We start from the raw sequence: 20,604 nt of genomic DNA on the forward strand, positions 1-20,604 counted from the left end.
GCTTTTTGATTCTTTAATGGGTAGAGAAAATGAATGTTATCTCCTAAATGGCATCTCTACAGACACCTAACACTCAGGGGACACCAAGACTCTGAGTTTTGACTTAGAGCTCTTCTCCAGGTGAGTATCTAATCACATCCATGGGTAGTACCAAGGGAGAAGAGCAAGGGCAGCCTCTTGGGGTTCAGCAAAGGAAGACACTCACTCTGGAGTTGTGAGGAAGTGCTTCCTCCAGGAGGTGAGTTCTGGAGTTGAACTTGGTATTCTGGGCAGGGCTTGGATAAGAGACTGTCCCAGGAAGTGAAAGGGTGGGGAACTCAGGACCCCTGTGTGAGAAGAAGGATTCTAGCTGAGCACAGCATGCAGAAGGAGGACAAAGGTCGGGCCAGTTGGGAGGATGAGCCTCAGCCAGGGTTAGTGCCTATTTTTCTAGTATTAAGAGCAGCCTTTTAAGGAAGGCTGTGGGGTTCTAGCAGGGGACCTGCCATCTAAGAGGACAGGGGTGTGAACATACTCTTCATTCCTGAATATGCTCTTCACTTCCGTGGGGACTTAGAACTTACAAGTGCCAAGTTGGTGTCCATTGAGAAAGCAAGAAATGGTCAGCCTCCTTGAGAATAACCACTGAGAGATGGACTATAAAAACAATGGCCACATCTCATATATAGATACAACTCTGGCCTAGGAGACAGGAGACAGTAACCAGCCTAGGATGGCAGCCTACAGACTAGCAGGAAATTAGACCATGAGCTCTAGCTAATGCTCCAGGATTGCACTGAAGTAAGACTCCAAGTGGCCAGGACTTAATTGCTAACTACTGACAGCTTAGTCCTAATGTTTGACTGCACTTCCCAGAGAAAGCCAAACAGGCCCCTTATGCATCCAGGCAATGGCTAGCTTCTAGTTAGCTGTCTGCAGCAATCTGTGCCAGCAGCCTGCACTCAGGGCACACCTGGAACATTCCCCCTTCCTCACTTCTCTGCTGCTTCTGAGTCTCTGCCAAAGGGAACCCTTGGTGGCAGCCTCCCTCCCTGTAGTAAGCTGTGAATAAATAGCCTTTGCTTGTTCTTCTTGGGAGGTCTCTGTTTATTTCTACACCACTAATGGTCATCTAGCCTCTGCTCATCCAACATAAAGATGTTTACATACACAGACCAAGGTTATTTTTACTATTAATTTAAAGGTTATTTTTTACCATTAATGTGATGTGCTTCAACCACAGGTAGAAAACTATAATTAACACTGATCATTTCTACATACCATATGTCCCACAAGTAAACAAAAGAACTCTCTCTGGCAGCTATGATTAGTTATTTGAGGGTTGTTGTTGTTGTTGTTGTTGTTAGTAATAACTTAGAAGGTATAGATTTTAGTCCCAATTTAGTACCATCTGAGTGTTCCAAGGTGGAGGTCTGACAGCTCTGTGTGTATTATTTTTCTGTTCTGAGAGCTGTGGAAATTGCTTAATCCTGCACTAGAATTAACCATTAAAATAAGTTTCCTATACTTCTTGCCAACTGTGATTTTTTTTCATTTCTATAGAAATGTATATTGGTTTGCATATATGGAATCATCCTTGTATTTCGAGGATAAAACATGCTTGGTTACAGGGTGATTTTTGATGTGCTGTTGAATTTAGTATGTTAGTGTTTTATCAAGGAATCTGTATTCATGACAATCTGTGATTTCATCAAGCACAAATCTTTCATTCCAGCCTTTCTCCCATGATTCTTAAAGCAACAAAAAGGTTCTTGTAAACACAACTTTTTGATGTACCTTCATCTTTCAGAAACTATCTTTGATCATTCAACTTCCAGTTCAAAACTTTGAGAATTGTGGAGATAAATGCATGAAAACTTCTTTTCCATCAGTTGCAAACATTTCTAATTCTGTGAAAATCACAGCACCAAAAGATTTGGTGGCTACCAAGAGATGAACAATTTGGTTTGTGTCTGGAAGAGGAATATAAGATCTGTGCTTGCAAATCTTTTTTTTTTTTTTTTTAATTCAGAGGTCAGAAAGGGTGAAATGTAAGCAAAGCAGGAGTGACATTGCTGCAGGGCAGGTGGCCCTGACTAGAAAACTGGAGAAGTGAGGAATGAATAGAGGCAATTCTGGGAAGAACAAATGACTATATGAGGAATAACAAGTCCCATTCTGAATTCCACCAGAAACCAGCCAGTGCTGTGAGGTGAGAGATGGATTCAATAGCAAGATTGATATGCACAAGACTTCAAACATCACTCAAAATTTCCTGGTTATTGTTTGTCACAATTTCCACTCAATTTTATTTTATTTTATTTATTTTTGTCAGTCATAGGGCTTGAACTCTGGGCACTGTCCCTGAGCTCTCAGCTCAAGGCTAGTGCTCTACCGCTTGAGCCACAGAGCCACATCCAGTTTTCTGGTAGTTAATTGGAGATAAAAGTCTCATGGGCTTTCCTTCCCTGGCTGGCTTTCAACTGCAATCCTCAGATCTCAGCCACTTGATGGCATGGGCCACCAGTGCCCAGCTCATCAATTTTTAATTATTACTGTATAAGAGGTATAGGAGGACACTGGTGGTGCATGCCTGTTCAGGAAGCTGAGATCTGAGATTGCAGTTCAAAGCCAGTCTGGACAGACAATTCTGTGAGACTTGTATCTCCAGTGAACTAGCAAAAAACTGGAAGTGCAGGGTGGCTCAAGTGGTAGAGTGCCAACCTTGAGCAGAAATGAACAAGGGAGAGTGCAAGGTCCTGAGGTCAAGCTCCAGTACCAGCACAAAAACAAACAAAGAAGTAAAATAGGGAGTTTGGGTCTGGCTGGGGCCACCTTGGACACAAGGTGATGGGCATGCCTGAATCCCTGGAGGCAGCAGCGGGCACTTGGCTGATAGGTTATTAAACCTGTCAGTCCAGTGCCTCGTATTGGGAGTTTCCTGTGACCCTGCCCCATGACCTGACCTTATGTAGGCCCAAACCATCTCAGGCACCATTACACCATGCCATGTGTCTCCATGTTTGTGTCCTGTCTCCTGTCTCTTCTCTGGTCACCATGGTGTCCCACATCAGCTCTCCATTGGAGATGAGTTGGTTTGCTGATTTTGTTTTTGTTCTTTCTTTCCTCTGGCTCAATTTCCTAACCATGTTAAGTGTATTTGCTGGCTGCTGGTCTTTGAGACAGGAGTCTACCATGCAGTTGACAGCCTTTTAATAAAGACTTGAAGATTCAACTTCTCAGAATGTGGCTTCTCTGTCTTCTCGCCTTATAACAAAAGTATAAAACAAGCTATTCTCTGTAATAGTTGAAAGAAAAAAATGTTGCTCAGTGGCAAGTGCAGGATTGAGGTTTGAAGCTAGCCCAGGCAAGAAAGTCTGGGAGACTTATCTTCAATTAACCACCAAAAAGCCAGACGTAGAGGTATGGCAGAAGATACAGGGAGAGAGGGAGGGAGGGAGGCAGACAGACAGACAGATAGATAGATAGATAGATAGATAGATAGATAGATAGATAGATAGATAGATAGATAGATAGGCAGATAGGCAGATAGATAGATATTGCTCAATGCTGCCCTTTTTCACTAGCTGTGGAAAAAGACCTATTTACATTTAGGAGTAATCTTCTGATTGTGGGAGAATATATAAATGTATCATTTAAATCTTTTATTTTTCTTTTCCAGTACTGATGTTTGAACTCACAATCTGACATTCTTTTGGCTTGCTTCCTCAGGACTATCACTATCATGATCACTTGAGCTATCATTATCACTTGAGCTGTCCCTCCAGCTGGTTATTTTTAGAAATAGAATCTTCCAGAGTTCCTCACTTAGAGTGGCCTTGAACCTCAATCCTCCAGATCTCAGCCTTCTGAATAGTAAGCTTATAGATGTAAGCCACCAACACCCAGCACATTTTAGTGGCATTAAGAAAAGATATGCCGTGTACCCACTACCTATCACCAGGACTTTTCACCATCCAAACTGAAACTCTAACCATTAAATACCTCAGCTCTACCTCTGTGTCTACAAGCTTGATTGTCCTAAGTACTTCATGGAGGTGGAGTCATGACATTTGTCCTTTGTTGCTGGCTTGTTTCTCTCAGCATGTTTTCAAGATTTATCCATGGTGTAGAATGTGTTAGATTTTCACTGCAGGTATACACTATGTACTTTTTATTCATTCACCCATCAATTTTAGGTTGTTTTTTTTGTTTGTTTGTGCCAGTACTGGGATTTGATCTCTGGGCCTTGCATTCTTGCTTGACTTTTTCACTCAAAATTGGTACTCTACCAATCTCTACTTACAGCTTTTTGCTGATTAGAGATAACAGCCTCTTAGATTTATCTGCCAAGGCTTGCTTTCAGCCACAATCCTCAGATCTCAGTATCCTAAGTAGCTAGGATTACAGACACAAACTGCCTGAACCCAGCTAGTTGCTTTGGCTTTTGCATGTTGTAAATGACTCTGCTCTGACCTTGATGTGCAAACTTACAGTCCAGTCCCTGCTTCCATTTTAGGGCTGAGCATATGGTAATTCTATGCTTACTTTTCCACAGCTGTTTCCCCTTTTTCATCCCCCTCAGCAATGCACAAGGCCTCTACTTTCCTGACATCTTCAATCCATGTTATCTTTTTGGTTTGTTTTTCTCAATAATGGTCCTCTAGTGTAGAAAGTGGTAAAGGATGTCTTACAGACTTGATTTGCATTTCCCCAATGATTAGATGTTAAGAATTTTTTCTTCTGTTTCTTGGCCTTTTGTATATATCCTCTTTGAAAAGAACGTCTGTCCAAGACCTTGTCCATTTTGTAACTGGGTTGTTTATTGCTCTGTGGCCTGCTTTTTACCATACTGATGCTATCCTTTGATGCATGCAATTTTTTTTTATTTTAAGTAAATTCAATTTATTTATTCCCATTTTATTGCTGTGCTTTAGGTGTCACATCCAAGAAAGCATTGTCAGATTCAATGTCATAAAACTTATCTCTGTGTTTTCTTCTAAGAATTTTAAAGTTTTGTTTGGTTTTCTAGTACTGGGGCTCTGCACTTGCTAGGCAGGCATTATACGCCCATCAATCATGCCCCTGACTCTTTCCTGTAGTTATTTTTTGGATAGGGGGCTGCTTTTCTCCTGGAGATGGCCTGAACTACATTCCTCCTTTTTATGCTTCCGTGGGTGGCCATGATAACAGGGGCACATTGCCACACTCTGCTTGTTATTATTATGATAGAATCTTAGGATCTTTTTGCCTGGTCTCCAGATTTAATCCTCCTCTTGTCTACCCTCTGAAGTAGCTAGTTTAACAAGTGTGAGCCACCATGCTTGGCTTAGGTTTAGCACTTATATTTACTTCTTGTTTTGCCAGTCCTAGGACTTGAACTCAGGGCCTGGGCACTGCCCCTGAGCTTCTTTGTGCTCAAGGCTAGCACTCTATTGTTTGAGCCACAGCTTGACTTCTGGCTTTTGCTGAGTAGTTTATTGGATATGAGAGTCTCAGACTTTTCTGCCCTTTCTGGCAGGATTATAGGTGTGAGCCACCAGCACCTGGCTACATTTACTTTTTTTTTTAAATCCATTTTGAGCTAATTTTTGCATGTAGCATCAGGTAGGAATCCAGCCTTATTCTTTTGCTATAGAAGTTTGATTTCCATAGAACTATTTGTCCAAAAGACTCCTTGAGTTATCTTAAAACCTTTGTCAAAAATCATTAATAATCTGTGAAGGTTTAGCTTTGGGCTCCCTATCCTATACAATGTATAACTTGTTAAGATGTTTTATATATCCAGCAAATAACACATATCAGTGAAACCAAGATAGTACACTCAGTTCCCAAAGAGAAAGATACTGTTTTCAGTAATTATAATGAACTTGAGTATGAATGCTCTGGCTTGCATAAGGTTTATATGTTACAGGCTTTAGTTCCCAGTGCATGGTGCTAGGGAGATTTTGGAGCCTTTGAGAAGCAGGGTCTTGTAGAAAGTTAATTTATTGAGTCATACCTGTATATGGGGACTGTGGGACTCCAATCTTTTCCTTTGCCTCTCTCTTTCACTGCTCTGCCATGAGGTAACTGGGTCTTTTCCTCACACACTGGTGCCATGATATGCCACCTTGCCACAGGCCCAAACTGTGAGCCCAAAGTAATCTTTCTTCTTTTTCAATTGATTATTGTATGTATTTGTTACAAGAACAGGAAAAGTAAAGTAAGTAGCTGTACTTATTTTAGTTATATTTTTTCTCTTTGGGATTGTTCATTTTGTTTTGTTTTTAATTTTTAATTTAAAATAAGTATGGCTTTACAGGAGATTGCAAAAAAGAATAGAAATCCTGAATACTCTTTACCTAATTTACCCAAATGATAATATTTAGCAATCTATGATACAATATCAAAATCAAGAAGTTGGCTTTAGTACAACCCACAGATCTTACTTGTTAGTGTAGTTATATGAACTTTTACCACATGTGAATTTAATGTGATCATCACCAAACCAACATATAGAACACCTCAAGGGTGCTTTTTGCTAGCTAGTTGCTTATTTACTTGTTCCTTATACTAGCACTGAGAGTTAAACTCAGGGCTGAGACGTTGGTCCCTTAGTTTTTTCACTCAAGGTTGGTGAGCTACTGCTTGAGCTTCACTTCTACTTCCAGATTTTTGCTTATTAATTGAGATAAGAGTCTCACTGACTTTCCTGTATGGGCTGGCTTCAAATCATGGTCCTCAGATCTCAGCCTCCTGAATACAATTAAAATAAAATTACAGGTATGAGTCACTAGTGCTTAGCTCATTACCAGTAAAGACTTAGGGACAAATAAGAATAAAGAGAGTTACAGGAAGGTAGATTTTTACCCCATTAAGCAGCAACAATGTTTTTATTAGAGCCACCTGAAGTTTCAGTGAGGGTGGGCAGGGTTGAGTTCCTGAAGTAGAATGAATGCTGATATACCTCAGTATCTTGAATGAGAGCTGTTGGGAGGTTTAACAATAGATCCTCGACTTCCAATGAACTTATCTCCTAATACACACATGAAAGGTTGAAAATGCCATGACAGACATGCATGTAATATACCTAACTGACAAAACATCCTAACTTAGCAACACAGGGCACTATGGTCATGTGCTTTCTGCAGCTGCCAGAATCACAGGCAAGGCCCAGACCGCAAAAGCCAGCTCAGGAAAAGATCAAAACTCAGAATTCAATGTATGGTTTCCATTGACTACTCACGTTTGCACCGTTGAAAACTCAAAAATTAGAACATGAAATATTTTAAGTCTAGCCATCCTAAGTCTGGGACTTAATTTATACCTCCACTAGTAACATATAAGAAAAGCTAGTTCCTTTACATCATCACTAGTATTTGAGATTGTCATTGTCAATGTCTTTTATCTGCACTGCTCTCAAAGGTGGGTGGCGTCTAGTGGCTGTATGGTAGTCCTTCTAGTTAGTATTATGATTTTTCTTTCTCTTAACCTCATGTTTAAGAAGGCCCATATTCCCTCCCTTTCCCTCACTCATTATTTCCTATAGGATTAAAGAAAGGATGTAAGCATTCCATTTTTCTGTTGGATTGTATCATCCTATAGCCACCTCGGTTACTTTTTCTCATCTGCTTCTTCCAGTGGCCATGGACTCAGGAGGGAATGAAAAAAGGAAGCAGCTGGCTAGAAGGCTCAAAGGAGTTGGTCTGTTCTTTGTGGTTGTTTATATTCATTTTCTAGTCACAGCTCAAGTTGTTTTGCTTTCTGCTGCTCAGCAAGATGAGGGAAACGTAAATGTACCACTGTTGTTTAAGCCTGCTGAGCAGTAAAAACAAAGGCAGCTGGACTACCTCGTCCTTAAATCATGTCACAGAACCCCTCGGAGAGCCTTTCAAAGATGACTTGTGTGTTTCAAAAGACTCTTGAAATTAGAAGGTGTCCAAAGCAAAGCCCTTAATAAACACTAATATTGCCTACTGTGTGCCTGGCTTCCAGAGACCTTCTGAGTTATAGATCTGCATACTAATAAGCCACTGCCCCTCACTTGGCTCTCTGCCCAGGGTGGGCTACGCACTCTGCAGGGATGAAACAATGGAATGTACCACTCTGCAATCTGCAGGCCCAGCAGCTCACTGCCTGCTACCCTGGAAACTCTGGCATCTACTCACTCAGGGCTTCTCAAACAGAAAATTAGGGCACCTGCTAAACATAGAAATCCCTGTTCCTACCCAGACAGACTGAGTCAGAGTCTTTGAAGGATATTCCAGTAGGCTGTGTTTTAGAAGAGGTTATCCATAGATGCTATGGACTTGTGTACTCCCAAATTTACATTCCAAAACCCTAATCCCAATGGGAAGGAATTTGGAGGTAGTGTCTTTGGAAGGCAAGTCAGTTTAGACAGAATCATGAGGAAGGGACATGGCTCATAAGATTAGTGCCTTATATATAAAGACACTCTAAAGGTGCCATCATGAGACAACCATACAAATACACAGTGAAAAGGTGACCATTTACAAGCCAAGGAGAGAGAGTTCAGGAGAAACCAGCCAGCCACGAGCCAGTTGTCATCTGACTTTTAGATTTCTAGCCTTTAGAATCAACCAAGCAAGGAGGTAGCTATGTGCAAGCCAGGAAGAGAGCCTTGACCAGGAAGCAACACTAAGGTCAGAACCTTAGTCTTGGGCCTTTCAGACTCTTTAATATGAACTGCTATTTAAGACACCTTGTCTATGGTATTTTGTTATATCTACCATGAAGACCAGTATAAAATGATTCTCAGAACAATTCTTTTTTTTTTCATTTTTAAAAATAATTTTTATTGTAAAAATACTGTACAGAGGGGTTACAGTTATATGAGCAAGGTAATGAGTACATTTCTTATCAAGCATTGTTACCTCCTCCTTTCTTTTTTTTTTAATTTAATTTTATTTTATTTGAGAACATACTGTACAGAGGGGTTACAATTACATGGACAGGATAATGCATACATTTCTTACCAAGCATTGCAGCCTCCTCCTTTGTTTACCCTTCACCTCCCTTCCCAGCCTCCCCCCTCCCCCCCACCCAATCATACCCCCCTCCCCCCCCACACCGACATTGTAAAGCTTGCTTTGACATGACATTTTGTAATTCTCCTTGTTGCAACAGGTCCACCTGAATCCTTAAACGACTTGTTTGTCCCCATCTCCTCCACATGTTATACTGACATCAAATAAAGTGAAAGCGGGGGTTACACTGTGGGGGAGGGACATACAAAGCAACAAAGAAATAATCTTATAAATGCGTTAGAAACACATGCATGAAAGAAACGAAAACATTAAAACACATATTTAAGGGTTCGTTTTCCTAACATCACATTATCTGACCTTTTCCGCTTGACTCATACCTATACTAGATATTGCAAATAAGGGAAACCATGGGACCAATGTTTCTTTGGGCCTGGCTTACTTCACTTAATATAATTTTTTCCAAACCTTTCCATTTCCTAACAAATGGGGAAATGTCATTCTTTCTGATGGAGGCATAGAATTCCATTGTGTATATATACCACATTTTCTTGATCCATTCATCTACTGAGGGGCTTCTGGGTTGGTTCCATATCTTAGCTATGGTAAATAATGCTGCAATAAACATAGTTGTGCTGGTAGCTTTAGTGTGGTCTTGTTTGTATACATTTGGGTAAATGCCCAAAAGTGCGATTGCTGGATCATAGGGGAGATCTATGTGAAGTCTTTTGAGGAACCTCCATACTGCTTTCCAAAGTGGTTGAACAAGTTTACATTCCCACCAACAATGAAGTAAGGTTCCTTTCTGTCCACATCCCCTCCAGCATCTGTTGTTGTTAGAGTTCTTGATTTTTGCTGTTCTAACTGGAGTGAGGTGATATCTCAATGTTGTTTTGATTTGCATTTCTTTTATGGCTAGGGATGTTGAACATTTCTTCATGTGTCTATTGGCCATCCTTCTTTCTTCTTCAGAGAAGCTTCTCTTTAAGTCTTTCGCCCACTTATTTATTGGGCAGTTGTCTCAGAACAATTCTAAGTGGGAAGCTTTAATTCAGTCCAGCTCTCTTATGGGCAACTTAAATACAGCAAGTTCAAAAGCTATATCCTAAGCCAGGTGCTGGTGGCTTATCCCTGTAATCCTAGCTATTCAGGAGGCTGAGATCTGAGGAGCATGGTTTGAAGCCAGCCTGGCAACACCACAGCAAGAAGGTGTCATGGAAATTGACTGAGAACAATCTGACTTGAGATGTAGCCCATGAACCAGAGTCAGCATCACCTAGGAGCTTCTTAGTGATGCAAATACTTGGGGTCCTCCCACACACACTGCTTCTTGAGACGCGCCCCATTAGAAAACAAGGACAAAATATCTGAGTTTCTGGATGATCATGGGTGAGTAGACACTAGAAACTCAATGGTGATTTGCAAACATACCAGGGTCTCCCTCCTTAATGTGTATCTTACTTCCATGTGTAGGTTGAAGAGTATCTCTACAGTCCAGCCTTTCCCCCTATTTAGTATGGTGTCCATCTGTTTCTCCTCCGCTTGCATGTGGAACAAATGGAAAAGCTTAAAGATGAGCCTGAGAATGTCAAAATGTTTCTTTATCCATCATCCTTCATAACCAGTGGGCAATGGGAAGATGCTATGACTGTATTTTTAGTTCTGGACATCTGTATTTGCCAGCTCTGAGCTGCCCTTTCTAACCACGTGGCCAGTATTGTGCAATCATTAATCTTTTTGCCAGCCTTTCTGTCTTCTGCTAAGTGACATGTTGGAACTGTGTTCAGAGACAGTAAGCAACTGAATGCTTACTGCTTATTTGGGTTCAAACATGGCTCCTGGCCCACGAATAAGTTTTTTCTTTTCTTTTTTCAGTGCCCATACCGAAGCTTCCACTCATGGTCTGGGCACTGTCCCGAAGACTTTTCACTCAAAGCTAACGCTATCACTTGAGCCACAGCTCTACTTCCAGCTTTGTGAAAGGCAGGCTTTGAAGCATAATCCTCAGATTTCAGGCTCCTGAGTAGCTAGAATTGTAGGCTTGTGCCACCAGTACCAGTTTTTATTTCCTTTTATATGGTATATTTCTATTCACTTGGGAATTGACTAGTGCTCTATTCTCTCTTTCAGCTGCTGCTCCATTGCCTATTCCCCTTCTCCTGAGTCTGCCTCTTCTGTGCTTGCTGATGTGGTGAAGGAGGCCCCATCAGCAGCCTCCAAGGTAAGGACTCCACTGATAGAGGTCAGTTTAGTCTTCCTGTGCATTTCACTTCCCACCCGCATCCTCAACCAACCTATCCAGCTCATGCAGTTTCACTGGCATTTTGGTCTTTCCCTCAGGTGATCACCTGTGTGGGGGTCTGTGTCTAGCCTTCAGGAAAAGAGCATGAGTAGAAGCTGCTGGATTTAGACATTATGATTGCAAGTTGTTTCTGTTCACCATCTCCCTAGGAAGGAAGAAAATCCATATCTTTTTACAGGTCCTATGAGCCAAGAGGTCCCTATTCCTACCCCTATTTAAAAATAAAACTAGCCTTTCTGCATATGGAAATTATGTCCTGGCAAAACATAGAAAGTAAATATTTAAAGGAAAAAAAAGCACACACAAGGAAACAAAATGCCTGGCATTTATGTTTCCATGGTCTGCCGCCAACCACCTCCCAGCCTCTCCCCAGCTCATGTTTAGTATGCCATATGGTTTGAGAGCAGTGGATTAAACTCTTCCATGGTTGTGAAAAACATCAGTCCAATGAGTCTGGCCTTCCTCTCCCTGCATTTGTTGTTCATTTGCAAGTTTCTCACATCCCTTGGCTGACTGCTGTCAGTGTGTTTACAGGTTTTAGATTTCTGATAGTCTTAAATCATGGTACCACACAGGCCTGCTGTGGATCATGTTAGGGCAGAAGGGAGGAGGCCGCATGGGGGTTTGAAGGCACATTGGAGTACAGAACCTGGTGACATGTGCCATGAAAACAAGTTCATTTTTGATGTTCCAATGATGAATATTTCCCTCCAAACACAGAGATATATATTATATGTTATATATGTGTATATTATATATGTAATATATGTATATGTTATATATGTATATATTATATAACATATATACATATGTAATATATGTGTATAAGGTAATATGTAATCATATATGATATGTAAAATATGTGTATAATATGTGTCAGATATATGTAATATATTACATAATATTATATAACAATAATCATATGCATTATTTTGTGTATTGGTTATATTTACCTTAGCATCCTCTTGGGATGCAGCTGGCTCAGCATATTGGAAGACAGGGCCTGGCTGAAGATGCCCCAGCACTTAGGGGCAGCTGTAAGAGACAGGCGTGATGGTGGACCAGAGAATAGCCAGAACAAAGCCTTGTTTGATTCTCCCTCCTGATGGAACTGACTTCATAATTTTCATGTTGAGGCATATGATAATACATTGTTATAAGAAATGAATGTAAAATATGTTACACAAGATCTGACCTTCCCTCACCCAGCACTGGCATGGTGGTGTGGGAAGCTAAGCCTTTCGTACTACAGAAATTTCAAGAAGCGGGCCTCAGAGTCTGACTTGTGTCTTCAAATCAACCTCCTGAGACTTTCATCTGTAACCTTAACCCAGCATCCTTCATTCATGCCTAGTGACATTTCTGGAGCCAGCCATCTGGAGAAAATTCCTTTCTCACTTCCCATTCAGTTGTATTTGATTCATAATTACACTGTTTGACTCAGGACCTACACATTTATTTAGTTGTGGGAAATTGCTTACCAGGATTCACAGGCCACTTGCACACTATGGATATTTGGGTGGCTGAAGGGGTCAACAGATGAGGGTTCATCTTAAAGAGAGGAAAAGACATGATACAAAACCATCCTAGTGGGTGTTTCACAGTGTCTAGCCTGTGTTCACAGAAAGCCTATCACCATCCTGATGTGGAAATATATGAATTATGCTTCTTTATCATAATAAACTATGCCTCTAAGTTGCATGCATATTAAGACAAGGGGCTTTAGAGACCTTAAAAAGTCATTTTGACCACCCATCCCCAATTTCACCATTACCTCTGCTCTTTTTCATATTTACTTTCAGCTTAAGTTTTGTATAACCCCTGACTTGTTAAGATTGCCCAGTGTTACACCAGTCATCTATTTCTATGTCTATTCTTCCTAAGAACATGAGTGATTGTTCAAAACTAGACATTAGCACTTGATTTCTTCCTAGGAGAGGAAGAAACTCTAATAACATAATGGACTAACACAACCAAAATAGCCAAGTGTGAATATAACTTGCCATAAGATTAAGCCCCAGGATGAACATGGGAGATAAATAAAGGATAACTCAGATGATGCTCTTCCATATATGGGGAGGGGGCTCAACTAAGATCAGAGCTTAAAAGTAACCAGTCATAAAATCTTAACTGTGAGACATCTATGTATCTATCTATATATATAGATATAGATATAGATATAATAGAAATGAAGAAATGAATTCTTTTTGGAAATATAAACATCATTTTGTGTGTGTGTGTGTGTGTGTGTGTGTGTGTGTGTGTGTGTGTGTGTGTGTGTTGTGTGTGTGTGTTCTAGTCCTGGGGATTGAACTCAAAGCCTGGATGCTGTCCCTGAGCTTTTTTGTTTAAGGCTAATACTCTACCACTTAAGCCATGGCTTCACTTCTGGCTTTTTGAGTGCTTAATTGGAGTTAAGAGTTTCACGGACTTTCCTGCCTTGGCTGGCTTTAAACTGCAATCCTCAGGTCTCAGTGTCCTGAGTAGCTAGGATTACAGATATGAGTCACTGGCACCTGGTGCAAACATCCATTTCTGAGACTACAACTTTTCCTCAGAGAACAACTTTGACCATACCTACTAAGTTGTGATTTAAAATATTTTTCTTTCCTTAATTTAACTTTCCAATCTTGACTTTTAAAAATGTTTAATAGGTACCACAGATTATATACCTAAAGTGTATTCTAGTTCAGACTGCCACCAGCATCAGATAAAGTATTAGGTATTTCCCACACTTTACTGGCACTAAATATTATCAATATTTTTATTTCTTTTCACCCTGACCAGAAAAACCATTGAATCTCTCTATTATCATAATAAATAGTTTCCTAATCATTAGTGATATTGAACATGTTTGATTCAAATTTATCAGGTTGACTTCTATCCATTCCTGATGTTTAAGAAATAGTATGCTAGCAAGGTGCTGGTGGCTCCTGCCTATAATGCTGGCCACTCAGAGGGCTGAGTACTGAGGTTCTCAGTTGGAAGCTAGCCCAGTCAGGAAAGTCCATGAGACACCTATCTCCAATTATGTGCCAGAAATTGAGCTATGGCTCAAGTAATAGAGTGCTAGCCTTGAGTAAAAAAGCTCCGGGACCAAGTTCAGGCCTTGAGTTCAAGTCCCAGCACAAGAAAGAAGGAAAGAAAGAAAGAAAGAAAGAAAGAAAGAAAGAAAGAAAGAAAGAAAGAAAGAAAGAAAGAAAGAAAGAAAGAGAGAGAGAGAAAGAAAGAAAGAAAGAAAGAAAGAAGGAAGGAAAGAAAGAAAGAAAGAAAGAAAGAAAGAAAGAAAGAAAGAAAGAAAGAGAGTACCTAAAGATCCATATATTTATAGTATATTTTTCTATAACTGAGTCAACAAACTATGATGCATGCACCAACTCTAGTCCATGACCAATTTCATCAATAAAGTGTAATTGGCACTTGACAGATCTGTTGGCTTACATATTGCCTGTTTTGCTCCACAGCAACAGCATTGAAGAGTTGTCACAGAAATTGACTTGTCTGAATAACCTAAAATATTTAATATCATCTCGGTCTTTTTAGAAAAAGTCTGTAAGTCTATTCTATATAATCCTTTGAATGTCTCTCTATTCTTCAGATCTTACTTTATTTCTTTCAATAATGTTTTATAATTTTTCTTTATCTCAAGAGTTCCTAATGATAGAGCCTACAGTCTCATGATATTAAGATAATAAAGATAAAATATATAGTACAGGGCCTGGTTCATAAATAGCTCTCAAAAATAGTAGCATTATTTGATGTTGAGTCTAAGAAAAACAATAGGAGAGAGCTAATTCTTGCTGTTCTGAATGTATTGATTACTGAGGACTTTTGCTTAAGCCAGTAGCTAGAATATTAATTTTGCTTCTCCTGATTGTGAAATTAACACAAACCACCACAGAGATTCAGGCAAAGAAATTAAAAAAAAAAAAAAGCTGGGGCTAGTGGCTTATGCCTGTAATCCTAGCTACTGAGGCTGAGATCTGAGGATCACAGTTCAAAGCCAGCCTGGGCAGGAAAGTCTGTGAAATTGCATCTCTAATTAACCAGCATAAAACTGGAAATGGAGCTGTGGGTTAAATTAGTAGAGCACTAGCCTTCAGTAAAATATTTCGGGGACACCACTCAGGTCTTGAGTTCAAGCCTCATGACCAACCAAAAAATAAAAATAAAAATGAAGAAGAAAGAGGAGGAAGAGGAAGATGAGGAGAAGGAAGAGGAAAGGAAGAATTAGAAGAATTAGAAGAAGAAGAAGAAGAAGAAGAAGAAGAAGAAGAAGAAGAAGAAGAAGAAGAAGAAGAAGAAGAAGAAGAAGAAAGAAGAGGAAGAAGAAGAAGAAGAGGAAGAAGAAGAAGAAGAAGAGGAATTAGAAGAAGAAGAATTAAAAGAAGAAGGAGGAGGGGGGAGGAAAAGGAGGAGGGAGGAAAAGGAGGAGGAGAGAGGAAAAGGAGGAGGAGGAGGAAGAGAAGAAGAAGAAATCTCCCCTGGTCCTCCACTCTGTGGCTACTGCTGCCTTTGAGGACACAGAGACAGCCTCACAATAATCCTTTTGCCATCAATGACTAAGCCCTAGACTCCTTTGCTGCTCTTCCAAAGTTGAAGTTCTGTGACACACTGCACAAGCACGAGGCAACTTGTACATCTCCCCCCTAGAACTTGTCCTCACACAGAAAAACTCTTCTTCCATCTGGGTCCCCAGTGCACGAAAGCTCCTGCCAGCTATTCGTCACAAGGCCTAGCTCTCCTAAACATAGGTCCACAGATAGTCTGATTCCTCATCAGTAAGGAAATCCCTATCTGGAGAAGAATAAAGGAGAGAATTCCATTTCTCCTTGCAGGACTATGTGAGCAAAATAAAATAAAAGACCCTACGTGACTTTCAATTTTGATATTCTAACACTATTTTGCCCACTGTAGGCATACTTCCATATCTGGAGGAGATTTGTTTATTTTTATTTTCTTTAATTAGTTGTACAAAGGAGTTGGCATTTAACAAAGCTGTTTGTGAATACAATATATCTTTTAATGGCCTTTAAGTATGATATGTAGTAGATATATAGTGTATTGTATGCCTAAGTATATATTGTGTGTGTGCATCTAATTCTCTACAATAGAATTGTTTCTGTTGAATTGTAGGGATGCTCCAACATTTTGGCTCCATCTTAGAATTGTTTTCTTACCAAAATCTACTGTTCATCCCTTGTCCTTATACTTTGGAAAGCCAAAGAGTTAAATGTGGCTTCAGCATTTCTTTATACTTAGGCATGAGCAATAATTGTGAGATACCATAGGTCCTGTCACAGTTAACCAGTAGCAGCAGTAATGTAATAAGGCAAGAATTGCCCTTTGAATGGAGCAAAGGGACAGTTCTCAAACTCTAAGTCCAAGCTCTATTGCGCACATGACATGCACACGCACACACGCACACACACACACACACACACACACATAAGCTAGATGAAAATCACAGTCATTAAATTAAATTATAACTCTAATAATTAGAGAATTATTTGGAATGAGGGTATTTTTTAAAATATTCAACAAAAACTTTAAAACCTAAATAGCTATATCGTTAATAACTACATATTTAACTACATATTTGATTACTTAATTCCAAATAGACCATTAGCCTCTTAAGGAAAGATCCTATTTAGGAATTATTATCTATAAGAATATATTTCCGGGCTGGGAAGGTGGCTCAGTGGTAGAGCGCTTGCCTTGCATACATGAGGCCCTGGGTTCAATTCCTCAGCACCACATAAGCAAAAAGAAAAAAAAGCCAGAAGTGGCACTGTGGCTCAAGTGGTAGAACGCTAGCCTTGAGCTGAAGAGCTGAGGAACAGCGCCCAGGCCCAGAGTTCAGGCCCCACGACCGGACCCAAAAAAAAATAAAATAAAATAAAAAAATAAAAAAATAAATAAATAAATAAATAATTTAAAAAAGAATATTTTTCAAGCAGCTTGTCAGCTTTGTCGCCTTAAAATTTTATAAGGACAAAAATAAACCCAAGATAAGGCACAGAAATATGCCTGAAAAATCATGATTGATCTAGATATAATAAGTGGAGTAAAGACAGTACTTACAATAAACAAAGCCTCAAAGCACACATTCTTACTAACAACCTCAAAATAACAGGCTAATTGTTTAAATTCTTTAAAAATACAATCCCTCTGCTAAGCACCAATGGCTGTGCCTGTAATCCTAGCTATTCAGGAGGATTAAGATTGAGGTTCTGAGCCAGCCTGGGCAAACAAATCCAAAAGACTTTCGTCTCTAGTTAACCAGCAAAAAAAAAAAAAAAAAAAAAAAAACAGAAGGAGAAGAGTGGCTTAAGGGCCAGAGTAGCAGTCTTGAGCAGAAAAAGGAGAGCTCAATTCAAGCCTCAGTACCAGTGACACATAACACACACATGACAATTTCTAAAAGGATTTGAGTCTATAGAAACTAAAAGTCTGAACCAAAAGCTCCTAAAAACTGTTTTTAATCACTGCAAAGGACTTTAGTGATTTATTTGAGTGATAGGTACAAAGCTCCTTCCAACAAGCATTCGTCCTGCAATGTATTCGCTTGTGTACACAAGTTTAATGTAATTAAATGTGCTACTTTGGTCATTTTTCTATCACTTTGACAGCACAGTTGGCTGATGATGAAGCCAAGTCCTTTTCATCTTTGTTTGATTGCCAAGAGACTGTAGTTCTTCTCCGAACAGTGAAATTTGATTGAGGAAATATTTATAAGATGAAAAAACTCATCAGGAAAAGTGTCAAATGATCATCTCCAACAATGGAACAAACATGGTGAGGGCTACACGAGATTTAGGAGTGACAAACATCTCAATTTGTTCGCACTCTTCAGCTATGTGTTGGAAAAGCAATTATGGCACCAGTTTGCTGCCTGTAATCCCCTGAGAAGGAGTCTTTTTCATCATTCTTTTTCTTCTGAAGATAAACTACATGACATGGAAGAGATATTGGAACTGCCTTATCATGCAGTTGCACAAAATGTTCCAACAATTAGGAGTTCAAAGGCTGCTTGACAAAGAAGATTTAACATTGTAGCATACATGAAGCAAAGCCAATTTAGCCTAGTATATTAGAAAGCAAAGGCTGCTAGCAGAGAAAGTAGCTCATTTGCTGCCTGTGCTCAATGTGACATCCCCTGCAGTGGGCTGTAAGAAGCAAGCATTGCATTCCTCCACCAGCTTCACCACCCACCCACCATTGCACTGCTGAGAATATAAGGAGAATTGGCTTACGTGCAAGGAGAGCAACGGTGCAGTATGAACTTAGAGATGCAATGTCACCTTGAAAGCCATTTCTAACTGGAGGCATGACTCAACTGGCAGAGTACCTGCCTAGCAAGGGTGATGCCCTGAGTTCAAACCCCAACACTACATGTTCACACAATAAACCAATTCTAATGCTTCCTTGCTGCATTTCTAGATCTAATGTTTAAGACAGAGATAGTTAACTTATAAAAAGAAAAGGTTTAGTTGGACCCACAAATAAAGGCTCTAATTATGATTAGCCCATTTCCTTGGGACTATGGTGAGCAGATTACACAGCGAGTGTTATCTTACCTGGCCATGAGTCAGAGAGCTAAGGGGAGGAGATAGTGAACAGAGTCCTACAATGTGTGTGTGTGTGTGTGTGTGTGTGTGTGTGTGTGTGCGCGCGCACGCGCGCCCACACGTGCATGCACACATGCTCACGGACCTATAGTGGAAACTGAACTCAAGGCCTCACACTCTTACTTGGCTTTTTCATTTAGAGGGCTAGTTTAAATGGGTATTTGTTTGTCTGAACTGACTTGAAGCTTCAATCCTTGCTGGGTGCTGATGGCTCTTAGCTTTTCAGGAGAATCACAGTCTGAAGCTAAAAAGCAGAAAAGTCAGTGAGATTCTTACCTCTAATGAACCAGCAAAGAAAGAGCTGGAAGTGAAAGTATAGCTCAAGTGCTAGACTTAAGCAATAAATCCAAGTGAGTGTGAGGCCCTGAGTTCAAGCCCCAGTACAGACACACACACATACACACACACACACACAACACACACACACACACACACACACACACACACACAACCCCAAACTCTCAGATCTCAGACTTCTGCGTAGCTAGGATTACAAGCATGAGCCACAGTGCCTAGATTCACAATCCCTTTTTAGGGATTAGCATTTGTAACCTAAAGACCTCTCACAAGGTCTTACCTCCTAAAGTTCCCACCAGTTCCCAGGGGTGCCACCCTCCCTAATGTATCAAACCAAGTGAGTGCAGCAATCTGCTACTGAACTATTCAGACCTTCATCAAATAGCATATCAAGCTCATGTTGGGGGCTGCTTCAGTTCCATATGCCAAACCTTCAAACCAAGGCAATAAGTTACTTATGCTCAAAGCAGGGTTTCTCCATGTCCTATGACATTTTGGACTAGATGATTCTGGGTTGGTTGTATGGGCTGACTGTCTTGCACATTGTAGGCTACATAGCAGCATGGCTGGTCTCTACCCAACAGATGTCAGCAACAACTGTCCCCCAGTTATGACAACCACTATTATCTCCAGATATTGACTCATGTTCCCTAGAGACAAAGTCCACCCCTTGAACCAATGGCTTAGAAAAAGGTAAGGCTAATCAGATTGTTCAAGCACTTCTTTGATGATAACCCATGGGAATGAGGCTCCCATAGAGCTGGTCTTAGCACTGGCCTCATGTTTACAACCCCATGTTGAGACACCTGCCAGCTCGCACCATGTTTCTCCTTGATTCCTGCTGAGAATGGGCTTCTATGAGTATCATAAATGTGACTCTACCCACCACTGAGCATTCTACCAGGTGACAGAACTCATCCATCGTTATTGCGCCAAAGCCTTCAACTTGTAAAGATTAACTACTAATATTCTTAGAATGAAGTATTTGTTAAAAATTTAAATAACATTTCAGATGCATCCATGTAATTCAGAAATTCTAAGATGGTAACATCTTGCTTTGGCTGAAAATCAATTACAAACTTGTGCATTCAGCATTGGTTCAAACCATGTATTTAAAGCAAGTCCGAAAAAAATCTTCCAAGACAAGACCAAAACCTAAGCAAGCACCTGGAGTGGGAGCTCAGTGTTTGAAGGACAAATGCTTCAGGTAGCCAATCCTATACTATTGAACATTTAGTTGTTAGCAATATTTTAGTCTTATAAAGGACTTTGCATTGAGCTTTCTTAAGAATCAATAAGATCGTATTTAATTTTCCCCTTCAAAAGTTTGAGAAGTAGAGTCTGGGAAGGTGGCTCAGTGGTAGAGTGCTTGCCTTGCATGCATGAGGCCCTGGGTTCGATTCCTTAG

General features: G+C 40.2%; 1 protein-coding gene across 1 annotated transcript in view; it reads left to right on the forward strand.

Annotated features, from left to right (window-relative positions):
* Ercc6l2 (ERCC excision repair 6 like 2) overlaps positions 1-11,112 on the forward strand; it is a 213,046-nt gene extending 201,934 nt beyond the window's left edge. Inside the window, exon 20 of the transcript XR_011374293.1 lies at positions 11,097-11,112. The gene's annotated coding sequence lies outside the window, so the exon portion shown is untranslated. The remainder of the gene's footprint in view (positions 1-11,096) is intronic.
* The last annotated feature ends 9,492 nt before the right edge of the window (positions 11,113-20,604 follow it).

This window comes from Dipodomys merriami, unplaced genomic scaffold (assembly GCF_024711535.1).
Source record: "Dipodomys merriami isolate MVZ:Mamm:240054 unplaced genomic scaffold, mDipMer1.0.p SCAF_22, whole genome shotgun sequence".
Taxonomy (NCBI): Eukaryota; Metazoa; Chordata; class Mammalia; order Rodentia; family Heteromyidae; genus Dipodomys; species Dipodomys merriami.